Source organism: Aulostomus chinensis, chromosome 4 (genome assembly GCF_037954235.1).
Source record: "Aulostomus chinensis isolate RoL2024-O1b breed Wild chromosome 4, RoL_Achi_v1.0, whole genome shotgun sequence".
NCBI classification, from domain to species: Eukaryota; Metazoa; Chordata; class Actinopteri; order Syngnathiformes; family Aulostomidae; genus Aulostomus; species Aulostomus chinensis.
The window spans coordinates 1,874,023-1,886,579 of record NC_141323.1 but is presented as its reverse complement, the minus strand read 5'-3'; positions in this window follow the sequence as shown (position 1 = coordinate 1,886,579).

Here is a 12,557-nt window from a genome sequence, read left to right as displayed (position 1 = left end):
TAATACGATATAACAATAAAAACAGTAATAACAAATAATAAAAAATATTCATGTATTATATGTATTTGTTTAATGCTGCTTATTTTTCCGATAGGGGAAAAATGAAATTGGACAAAAATAGAGATGAAAAAAATGAATAACAAGGTGCAGTTTAATTTTGTTTGTGAGCAAAAATGTTTATGAAATAATACACCATCAATAATGATTTGAAAAAAGAAAGAAACAGTCGCAAACAAGCTGTGTGTGATTCTTCCTGTCTAATCATGTGGCAGTATGAGAGAAATATGGATGAAATGGAGAGAAGAGTGAGTATATGGGATGAAATTGATGCTTTTTGATGGATTCAAATAAAATAGAATGGAAAAATTTAATTATTTAAATGCTGCTCTCTTATTATTTTAGCAGCAATGAATATTCAATTGATCAATTAGTTGAACAGAGAACTCAAGCAGAGCAATCCTGATCATCAGTTCGTGGTCTCTACCAAGTTTCCCCTTGATTGAGTGTTTCCTTTCTGACAGTTTCTTGGGTTGCCCTCTCATTGCAACTGCATTATACCAGTATAATTCACCATTACTCAGTTGAACGAGCTTCTACATATAACCCACGTTGCATGCAAGAGATAAGCTGGCTCATGTTCAGACTCCATCAAAGTATCTCACATGAGAGCAGGCCTCCTTCAGCTGACAGTCATTAGATACTCCAGCAGATAAATCAGTTTATTTTACAGGTCAGTTTGGGGGGGGGGGGGGGGGGGGGCATTCAAGGTCACCACAAGACGCAGCAATGGGACTGTTCATCCCTGTGTGTTCCTTGTAACCTCATCAGTAGGTATCACCACTGTGATTCGGAGCTCCATTTGTGACACTGAGGGATTAGCTGTTTCGGAACTGTATGTCCGAATTGTGTAACACTTGGCTCAACTGGCTGTAAATGTATGTGACAGAGAGAAAGGTGATCTCTGAGCTTGCAGTGACACAGCAGGACCTCACAGCAGTATGCTTGTCTTCATTAGTGTTCTACTTTGAAGAGGATTGGGGTTTTTTTTGCAATACATGCAACAGGAACTTGCTGCACTTGCAACAAACGTAGTGATGTCATGAGGACAAAACACTTCAGGACGTTGGATAAAAGGGAGGGATGGTAAATGGACTCAATTTTATATAGCGCTTTTCTACCTTAGCGGCACTCAAAGCGCGTTACAGTGTCATCTCATTCACACACACACTCACTCACACACTGATGGTGGAGGCTACCGTGCAAGGCACCAACCTACTCATCAGGAGCAATTATGGGTTCAGTATCTTGCTCAAGGACACTTCGACATGGTCACCGGGGTCGAGGATCGACCCAGCGACCCTTCTGTTGCTAGACGGCCACTCTACCCCTGAGCCCGCCCACATTGGCGACATCAGTGAGAGGAAACAATACTGGAGCAATGGCAAAATATTGGAACCTGAATCCTTGGTGGAAGCAGAGCACACTGTGTGAGTGGAACAGGGGTGATCCATTTTTGTCCACCTACCTCTGATCCATTCACAGTCCAACATTCATTGAAAAATTATCTTTTCAAGTCATATTAATTAGCCACAAGAACTAATTCTCATGTTAATGTTCAAAGTATCATTTTTCAAGTCAGAAAAATTGATTCTTTTGCACTGTTTATTTTCAATGCATTATAATATTATGTCAATGGACAACTATGTAGAAAACAGCAATGTTCAAAAATACAACATTCTTCTCTCCCCATCTTATTTTTTTAAAAGAACACACCAACTTTTGGGGAATTATTTGCTTTCCTCCCCTCCCCTTTTGAGCGTACATTATGGAACTGAGACCCACTGACACCGGCTGACTTTTTCCTGTCTACTTCATGGTTTTCTTTGGTGCATTTTCATTCAGAAGATAGCTTTATTAGCTCCAAAAAATGCAGATGAACGGTCTGCAGTTATCATGGAGAACAGAGGATTGTGCTAGGTCATGTTTTATTTGTTCTGGCAGGTGCACTTTAGTCTGGCAGTGTCAGGCTGAGTTGTTGGCTCACTCAGTTGGGAATCGTGATTTGTAAAAGTTACAATGTGTCATTCAAACTTAAACAAGATTGAAAAGTACTCCGTCCCCTGCTGAGATACCTTGGAATGACCTTTAGCCAGTGCAAGTTGATCGAGAGAAAGATTTACTTCTCATCATATTTAGCGCTGGTATGACACACTTCTTCAGCTCATTAGGACAGGTCTAAAATATCTGGATTTACATTTGGTAAAACATACAAGAAACACTCAATCCTTCCCAGATGCATCTGTTAAAGTACTGTGGCATTTCCCTCTCTCAGAAAACTCTGCTGAATACTGAAAACAACCACATGAGACTCATTTACTAAATATACAAATCAGCTAAAACACAATTTTTTTGTCAATTTCTTTTATTACATGAATGTTTTTTTTTTAATACAAGTCAGCATGCATATTGAATTAATATAGTTACTGTGTAACAAGTTGATGGAATCACAAATTTACCAAACTGCTGAGATTGATTAGTGTAGAATTTTTCTGTTAAAGCAGTCGTGCAGCACATTTGTCTCCATCTTCTGGCAGTGACAGTTATTACCACTAACTGTTTGCTGCATTGTAGGGACTATAACAGTTAACGGTAGTTAAATGTAGGGTGAATGTTTGAACATCACATAACCCCTGTGAAATGATTAATTTCACCACGAAAATTTGATCTATATGGTTTGATAACATTTCTAGAGGACCTGCACAATTTAATTATTCACCCACATTCAATGAGCAGAAAGCTAATTATTTATAGTGTACATTCCCATAGATCCAATGGAGTCCATTCACCAGGCAGCATGAGAATGTTGCCACACACTCAAACTCGATATACTGTGAAATGCAAATGATAAGCCTGTCAGAACTAATTTGCCGAGGGCTTCAATGTAAGGGACATTCATTTCTACGTAAAAATGTTTCACTTAAGCTTCAGGTCTATATTGTAGTTTGTGCTATTTGCTCTAAGTTCCTGCATATTATTGTGATGCTGAAAACAAGGGTGTATTAGGTAGACATGATCATTAAGTTAATAGTTAGGGCCTGAGCCAAAAAGGGGGCAGAGACCCTATTGTATCTGTTCGGTTTCTTTCTTTCTGTCTTTCTTTATTTCTTTTCTGCCACTTACGACTTCAATTTGACCCCTAAACATGCTCAAAAACTCACCAAATTTGGCATGCTCATCAGGGCTAGTGAAAAATTTGATAAAATGTACAAATTAACACCCAAAGTGCTCCAGAACACCACCTATGTATCCAAAAAGTGGCGCCATGGCTCATAGGAATGGCATAGAGGGATCAAACCAAAACTCAATTATTCATCTCATCAAGACCTACAAATCATATACAGACACCTCTGACCTAAACAGAAAGTCCACAATATGCACATAAAAGTAGGATTGTGCCAATTTTGGACCCCAAACAAATGCTATCTCCTCCTAGGGCGCTGATGGTATCAGCTTCAAACTTTAATACATGATTTATGACACTGTGCTGAGCAAAGGTTGTGAAAAACTTTGTTATAACTCAAATGGTTTGGATTCTGTGAGCCCCGACAGTTGCGGTGCCACATTGCGTAGTATGTCTTCATGCAAGCTCATAAAAGCAGCCGGTTTAACAGCCACTGCCACTTGGTCACTGCACCATGAGGTGTTTTCATCTGTGTAGCATGAACTCCTGTTAGGTTTACCGATCCATCCGTCCATCCATCCATTCATCCATCCATTTTTCGCTTATCCTGTTGAGGGTCACGGGGGGGCTGGAGCCTATCCCAACAGTTTTCGGGCGTGAGGCGGGGTTCACCCTGGACAGGTCACCGGTCCATCGCAGGGCCAACACAGAGAGACAGACAACCATTCACACTCACAGTCATACCTACGATCAATTTAGAGTATCAATCAGCCTCGTCCCCTCTTGATGTCTTTGGGCTGTGGGAGGAAGCCAGAGTACCAGACAGTTCTAAGTAAATTTGTAATGTGGGTGGATAAAGTCAGAGCTGTCAGCCCAGGTCTGAAAAGATCTACATACCCATGACATAAGCCCTTCGACTGCGCTGCACTTGGACGTGCACGAGGGTGCGAAGGCCTGTTCATCGCTACTTGCAGCTTTAAATGGACTTGAACTTGAATAATATAAAACATAAAAATGTGACTGAAATCACATTAATAGAAACAGTATGTCCCAAGACTGAAATGACCTGAAGAAGTAAACTTAAGAGTCCTCACGTGCATGAATGTAAGTGTCTCCTGGACACAGTCCCTACCCTTAAGCCCTTTAACCTTCAGCAGTAAAGATAATGGAACCAATAAACTTTGATTAGTTCTTCATTTATGTTATGTTTGACCTTGAGGCAAAGACGGTGCCTCCAGCCATCTGATAGAAGATTATACTGATCCTTCCATTCCTTTCAAAAGTCTCCATTTTACTTTTTTTCCATTCAAACTGCACGTTATTGCCTCTCCACAAAGATATAATCATGAATTCCCATCATGTCTAAGTATAAAGGAGGGAGGCTCCTTTGTAAATTCAGACTTTTGTTAAACAAGATTTGTTATCTCAGACTTTATTTAACCATTTGCTGACTAGTCAGATTAAAAAAAAAAAGCAAGAATGAGTCACATCGCTCTTAACGAGCATCGACAACGATATCAGCAAGCCAAAGATTGAGTAAGAAGAGCTAAATTTGCTCAGAGAAACAAAAGTCAGAGAGCTATTTGCTTCCAAGTATTTATGTTTCTGGTCAAAAAACATGAAAGGAGGAACTTGTGGTGGATTCTAAATAATTTTCACATCAGCCAATATTGGTGAATGTGCATAAGGTGAGTTTTGCACCGTCTCAGACTTTTCAGTTGTTATCAGATTAAAATGGATCAAATTGAAAATAATCATTTCACAAAACAATTTATCCACAGTTTTGTAGCCAGGGCAGCTACTCCCAGTTATCCCTCTGCTAACATCAAATCGTGTTAAATATTTTTGTCCGATGCCCCTGTAGACTTTCCAGTTGTTACAGACCAAATAGCTTTAACTACAACAGTGCAAAGCTACTTCCTTCTGGTTTTGCTTCTACTAACTTCAATGAGATATTAAATGGTGTGAAATATTTTTCATTCCCCCTTCAGACTTCCTAAAGGTAATCAGACCTAAAGGATCACACTATCATCGTGAGACCAGCTATGTTGTTGGGGTTGTTTGACGATTTGTCCACCATTTTTCAGCATCGTCTTCCACCGAGTTAACACAAGTCTATGTGGAAAAAAAAAATTGGGGGTGCTGCAGCGCATCATTTGACAATGGGGGAGGGGCATTAAAATTATTATCTTAGACGACATGGTATATCAAGAGATATTCATGGGAACACAGGTCGAAAAGGAAAATGTATTTTTCCATTTCATGGAACCATTAAAGTCTAACTTTGTCCTATAAGCGTTCTTTAGAGTAAATTAAGAGTTAAAAAAACACGGCTCAGTGACATGTAACCGAATCAGTGGCTGCCGTCCCATCCGCTCTGATCAAACACAGTTGAACACGTAATACTCACAAATATTACATAAACTTCAGACTGGAACGTACTTGTTACTGTGGGATAGCTCCTATTGAGCAAACAAGTCAAACAAAGCTCTCGTTAGGTAATCGGCCCAATAATGACACAAGCACATAGAAGTTTTTTTTTCTTTTGAATTGTATGACGGATGGAAGACTTCTTATTCCACCAACTCGTCAGAGTGCAACCTCAGGTATAAATTTTGGATGAAAATATTAAGTTCTTGGGAACCTATGTTTCCAGGGCAACCCATGAGGTGACCATGAACTCTTGTTACTGGATTGCGAGTAGGTGGCATGCAATGTGCTGACGAAAATCAATTGGGATCTTTTTTTGTTGTAGACAAACAAAATGAAATAGTTCAACAGAGTCACCTGACCAACAAACTTGTGTTCAAGGCGAGGTTCAAGTCCTGTTTAGAACACCAAATTACAAACTGAACCTCTCCCACAGAGATTTTTTTTATGCCTAAAATATATTACCACATCATAAAACATTAGATTACAATGATAAATGCCACATCAGGAAGCTGTAGCCAGTGAATAACTATGAAAAAGTTTTACAACCTACAAAACAATGTTCATCGCTGCCCAGAGCATATTATATTATTATATCAAATTCTACGTTATTCTTCATATTTCTATTAGATATGGTTGCCTGTTGTAAGTAAGCTGCCATGCAAATAAAATAAATCAGCCAAGAAAAATTACCCCAAAACACACACACACACACACACACACACACACACACACACACACACACACACACACACACACACACACACACACACACAATTTTAATTTGGGATAATAACCACATCTGTGTTTTGCTGAAGTTCATGTCAACTTGTTATGAGCTGTTCAATTGACTAACAGCACAGGAGGGCCCATGCTCACAGCCAGTGTGTGTGTTTTTGTTATACCCAACATCTGTCTGCTGTATTTAGAATAAAAAGCCTTGCATCTGCTTGAGCGGAAATTCACAGACCCCCCTTCAAAGACTCCTCACCTCTTACAGATGTTTATCCAGATGGATATTTTTTGAGAACCAAGAGAGTCCAAAAATAGACTGTGAACTCAGAAAGGAAGTGGAATCCATAGCAGTGTCCGAAATTGCATATTTCTGTACTAAACAATTAACATTTTGATTGCCCCAGTGCCTCTGCACAAAGAAGTAAGCGAAAATGCAGTGCAGTGCTGGTGTACTCAAAGCCCTCCAGAAATTGAGCGCGGACCGATGGACACTATTCACCCTGAACGATATTGGCTTATTTGTTTGTCATGAGTGAATATCAACCAGGTGGATTTATTCTCAGGTGAAGTTTCACGGAACACAAAGTGCACATGTCATGCTAGCAGTGTGAGGTAACCATGATGTTCAGTTAGCTTAAAAATGAAAACAAAATTGACATCAGTGCCTTTGCCATGATGAACATTATGTACATAAAGCAATGTTGAATCGCATCAGCATAACAGCTGCAACACAACCTTCACGCCATTTCTAATATTTTTTGGTGTATAAATGGAACTGCTTGAAGTACAAAGCTAACATGCTAAGAACAAGCTACACCACAGATACATCACTTCCTGACAACAACAAACCACTGAACATGCAGTCGTCTTTAGCAAGTGCTCTTTTGCAGGCATGCATTTAAACAATAACCCACTGGCTTGAGGGAACGGGACATTACACAATGCTAGCTTATTTCCAGCTTTTAGGATTCATTCCAGGTCCAGGTGCCTGAATGCCAACTGTACATACTTCATCAATATTAAAATCACTGTATGGTTTTCAAACGTAATGTTTTGAATTTGAGTAAGAATATTATTGATGACTGCAGTTCAACCTTTGGAGTACCTTCATGAAATTATACACAGATTGCATAAAGTTCTCTGACTATAAAGGGCGCACGTCCTGTGTATGCTGTCACAATGTGTGTATACAGTAATGCTGTCTGTACTACTGTTGCAAGGGATCAATCAGGCTCTACAGGGTAAGAAATGTCCCTTGCAGGCTGACTGCCACCATTACGCAATGAAAAACTACATGTTTTCTCCAACCAGCAGAAAGCACCATGGTACCTCATTTGCTGGGTGACCTGCCTCAATAAATAGAATTGAATATTTTGTTTGTCAGATTATAAATGTGGGCTTATATTTTGAATTCATATGTTATTCCAGGGCTGCACGGTGGTGCAGTGGTTAGCACCGTTGCCTCACAGCAAGAAGGTTCCGGGTTTGAGTCCCGGCTCGGGCACAGGATCTTTCTGTGTGGAGTCTCCATGTTCTCCCCGTGCCTGCGTGGGTTCTCTCTGGTACTCTGGCTTCTTCCCACCGTCCAAAGACATGCAAATGGGGACTAGGCTGATTGATACTCTAAACTGACCCTAGGTATGAGTGTGAGTGTGTCTCTCTATGTTGGCCCTGCGATGGACTGGCGACTGGTGACCTGTCCAGGGTGAACCCCGCCTCTCGCCCGTAGACGCTGGGAGAGGCTCCAGCCCCCCCGCGCCCTTAAGAGGAATAAGTGGAAGACAATGGATGGATGGGATGGATGTTATTCCAGACTTGATGATGAGCTAGAGCTAGAATACAATGCAGTCTGAAGAGAAACAATGTCGCCCCACCTTATTCCTGTGTCCTGATGAGCTAGCCCTCCTACATTACCTCACAAACACTGATTTATTGTCTATCAGTTATCAATATGTACACCACCAGAGCTAGCAGGTACAGCCAGATACAGATTCTGCACAGGATGGTGACCTGGTAGTCAAACTGAAAAGCCAAACTTATTTCACATGGTAATGTAGTAATAATGATAAGACTTACCTACATATTTGACATCCAAGTAGATGCTTTCTAACCTGAAAAATGATCTGATTCCATAAGACAGAAATTGTTGCACCTTCCAGCCAGGTTCACTCATTTGCTGCAAAAATACGAGAAATTTCCCTTCAATCAGTCTCTAGAATTGATTTTAACACTCTACAAATTTTGCTTATGTTTGCATACAACATGCTTCTTGTTGTCCACATCAGTACGTTAAGAAAGCAAACAGCCACAGGTAAGGTTACCGCGGTAATTGCTACTGCAGGTAGGTAAAAGCATTAAAAGCTCTCATTTCTTTTCTGCATGGTTTCATAAAAAAACATCCCCCCACAAAAAATAAAGTTCAGTTTCCGTTATTTCAACAAAACTTTCTGTAAATTTTACGAATAAAGACCAAGACAAAATCTTCACAACAACAGCAGGCGCTCCCCTACACTTGATAACTTCATCGTGATATTACACCTGAGTATGCAGATGTTGCATCAGTCGGAAGTGAAACTTTTGTCGTGTTATCAAGGATTGTTTCTATGCAGATTCCATGCCGGGTTTTGTGCCTTCACCCTCTTCTTGCCTTATCTATAAAAAAAAAAGTTTACATTTTACCTTCATTTCCTGCAAAATCTATCTTTGACATTGTAAGACTTCATACAGGCAGAGTTTGCCATGAACACTCTCATAACTTGACAGTTCACAGTCATATTCCTTCTAATTTAATCTAACTAATGTGGGACTGACTTTAAACAGAAGATGGTGGTTGTGGGGTTTTTTTTGCTTTCAGGGTAACAGTGTCACCAATATCAAATATGTTCCCCAATATAAGGATTATTTTTCTGAACTAATGAATAGAGCTCGTTTTCACTACTCAAAAACTGTTACTTTCAGTCTGGTGACATATTTTTCCGAAAGATTTTCCTTTGAGAATTTATGGAAAAAAACAGAAAACACTGAGAGAGAGCATACCTCTGTCGGGGTGGTTATGTGAATACAGAATATGAACACTGTATCCTCAAAATCTGTTCGTAGATTTTTTTTTTTTTCCCCATGCAATCGCCAAACATAGGTTTCTTGGATCAATACAGTTCCGTATCGGGGAGCTTCACTCTTATCAGTCCAATGAAATACACAGACTTTGACGACTTTTTTTTATCAAAATGCAGTCAGATTTTTGGGAGACGATAATGAATCACAGATCCAAAGTGGGACATTTTTCCACCGTTTCAGATGGACTCTATACGTATGGCCTGGAACAGTCTTGAGGATCCAGAATGTACAATTTTAGTCACCCCCAAAAGTTAGTCACGTGTTTATCTTTCCACCTAATCATCACTATCCAGCAAATAGTCTTTTTAAATTACAAGAAAGTAAACACACTCTGGTGATCACACTACCTTCTTGGCAGAGGTGATAAATGCCTTTACATGGGCCATTACCCATTTTTGGATAGTTAAACATGTATGTGATTAGAAAACATGATTAACTTTGCAGAGTTCCTCTAGCAAATGGCTTTATTGCAGTAGACTGGCCCATACATTGTTAGGCTTCTAAAATGTCTGAATAACTATCTAGGCGTGACAGGGAAACGCTTTCCTGTCCCCTGAGCCCTCCTCTGTGCCCCTCATGCCAGGGTGACAACACAATACTGCAAGGCCTCGACATAATTTCCCAATTCTTCCGCTTCTCTGCCCAAGCTATTAATTTTGGGGGCTGCTTACATAAGCCATTACACAATATGTTTTTCAGACTGTTTTTCTGGCCCCTCCACGCTAATGGGTCTAGGGGCAGGTGACTGAAGCTGCTGTTGACATTCACATGGCCATGAAAGAAGCCGCCTGCTTCTCTCCTGCTGTCGGGGTCCAACTGCATCAAACCCAGACAGGCCAACGGCCGACTGGGTTGGAGGGACCACCGCCATGATGCACACGTGTCCCACAAAGTTTGGAGAAAACAGGACGTGCAGATGGATGCTGGGAGAAACGTGTTTGTCAGTTAGTTCACAGCTTTGGCCCTCTTGATCCTCAATATAGTCAGCTTTGTTATTTGAAGTATTATTCTTGGTGCAAAACAGAACTGAGAAGAGCAGGATCCTCAGGCCATCTGGTGTGACACATTTTGGATGTGAACTCAGGTGGTCTGTTTTTGCCTCCATGTTTATCTGCTGTGGTAATACTTCAATTCAAATTATAAATATAGGGTCACACACTCAAACAGAAAGCCCCATGTTTTATTTAATCAATTCATTGGACATTGTCTCCACTCTAACAGAGTCCTTTGTGTGACGAGGATAAAAATTAAAAATTAAATTTTTTGAAGTAAGGTTTGTAATTAACACAAACTAAACATAAATATATGTCAGCTAATGAATTGCAAAACAGTTTAAGTTTTTTTTCGACAAAAAAAGTGGCTAAATGAGACTGATCATCATCACATCATCACACCTCGGGATAGGAATTGAAAACCAGTGAAATCCAATTTTTCAGTTCCTTGGAATCATTTGCCAATTTTGAAAATGATTCCCTTATTGATTCCAGTCGGCAGAAGTGTCACAAACGCTCACAAGTTGTTACATTTCACCAGAAAGGATGACAACAGGGCAACTTGCAATACTTGCAAAGTGGATATTTCTTCAAAGGGAGGAAATACTACCAATATGCAGAAACATTTGCACACACGTCATGCGATAACTTTGAATGAATGTCTTGTTTTCGGCAACTCAGCAGCAGCGGCAACGTTGCTGTTAATACGGCAGGTAACTAACCAACTAACACTGCCTATTATGTTAAGCGCTAAACAAAGCAAAGTTTAGTTTAGAAGTAACATGACAACATGATAGATTAGCAGCAGGATAGATGGCAATCAACCTGTTCTCTTTTATTTTCAAATGAGAATCGATAAGAGAATCGACAAAGAACCGAATCGTTCAGCAGAATCGAAAATGGAATCGGAATCGAAAAAATCTTATCAATTCCCATCCCCAATTACGCCCCAAACTGAAGAGTCACAAAAGTAGTTGTGGTGACACTGAAATCATGCATTGTTGGTGTCACGCAAGGCAAGGCACATTTATGTACAAAGCACAATTTACACCAACAGGGAACTCAAAGTGCTTTGTTGTGTCACTGAAAACAAACAGATAAACAATTAATAATACTGAAAAAGGGAAAACAATAAAATCAAGGCAGGTTACTGACAGAAAACCCCGTTTAACATCAGAAACAAACGAACAAAATGCATCTGTGTATCAAAATCAATGGTAAACGAGCAGGTCTTTAGCTCGAATTTAAAAGTGGCCAGCATTGTCTCAAGTCTCAAGTCTGGCAGTTTGTTCCACTGATGAGCAGCATTAAAGCTAAAGCTTTACCAAGTTTAGATTTAACTCTTTCAACAAGAAGCAATCAAGACCTGGCTGACTGTAGAGGTGTGGAAGATCGTACAACATGGAAAATCTTTTAAGTATCTTGGACCTTATGAATACTCAATGTCATACTTTAAATTGATTCTTTGGGAAACTGGAACTCAAGAGTGAAGTTTATTTACAGCAGAACATTTGTTTTGTACCTCTAATGATGCATTCAGGCTTCAAATTCTCATCTATGAAAATGTTCACACTTAAACTAAATGTAAAAAGTCCCACAAACTTCAGTTATTTTTAGAGTACAGAATACAATGTGTAAATCTCACAGGCACTTGGCTGAGGACACCAATGGCGATGGGGGTTGGACTACAATAATATTTCATCTCTCTATTAACACTCAAGTAACCCATTTAAATAACATCCTAATTCAAATGTATGTTTTGTTTTTTTAAAAAAAACATTGCAAATGACATATCAGCCAAGTTGGTGAAGCGAGATGATTTAAAGTTTTGGGCCTAGACACTGTGATAAATGTGATAAAACCGATGTCGAGAAATTAATTTGACTCTATTTTGAGCTGCAACGTGGTTAATGTAGTTGCACTTTGGACAGCAGCTGAGGATATAGTAGATCTCAAACCTTGTAATATTAACCTCTAACTCAAGACCCAACAGATCACTTTTAAATCCCAAAATAGCCATTAGCTATCTTTGTCCGCATGTGACCAACAGAGAATCCTCTTGTTACCTTCACTGGTCATGTGAGCTAATCATCTCTTGCCCT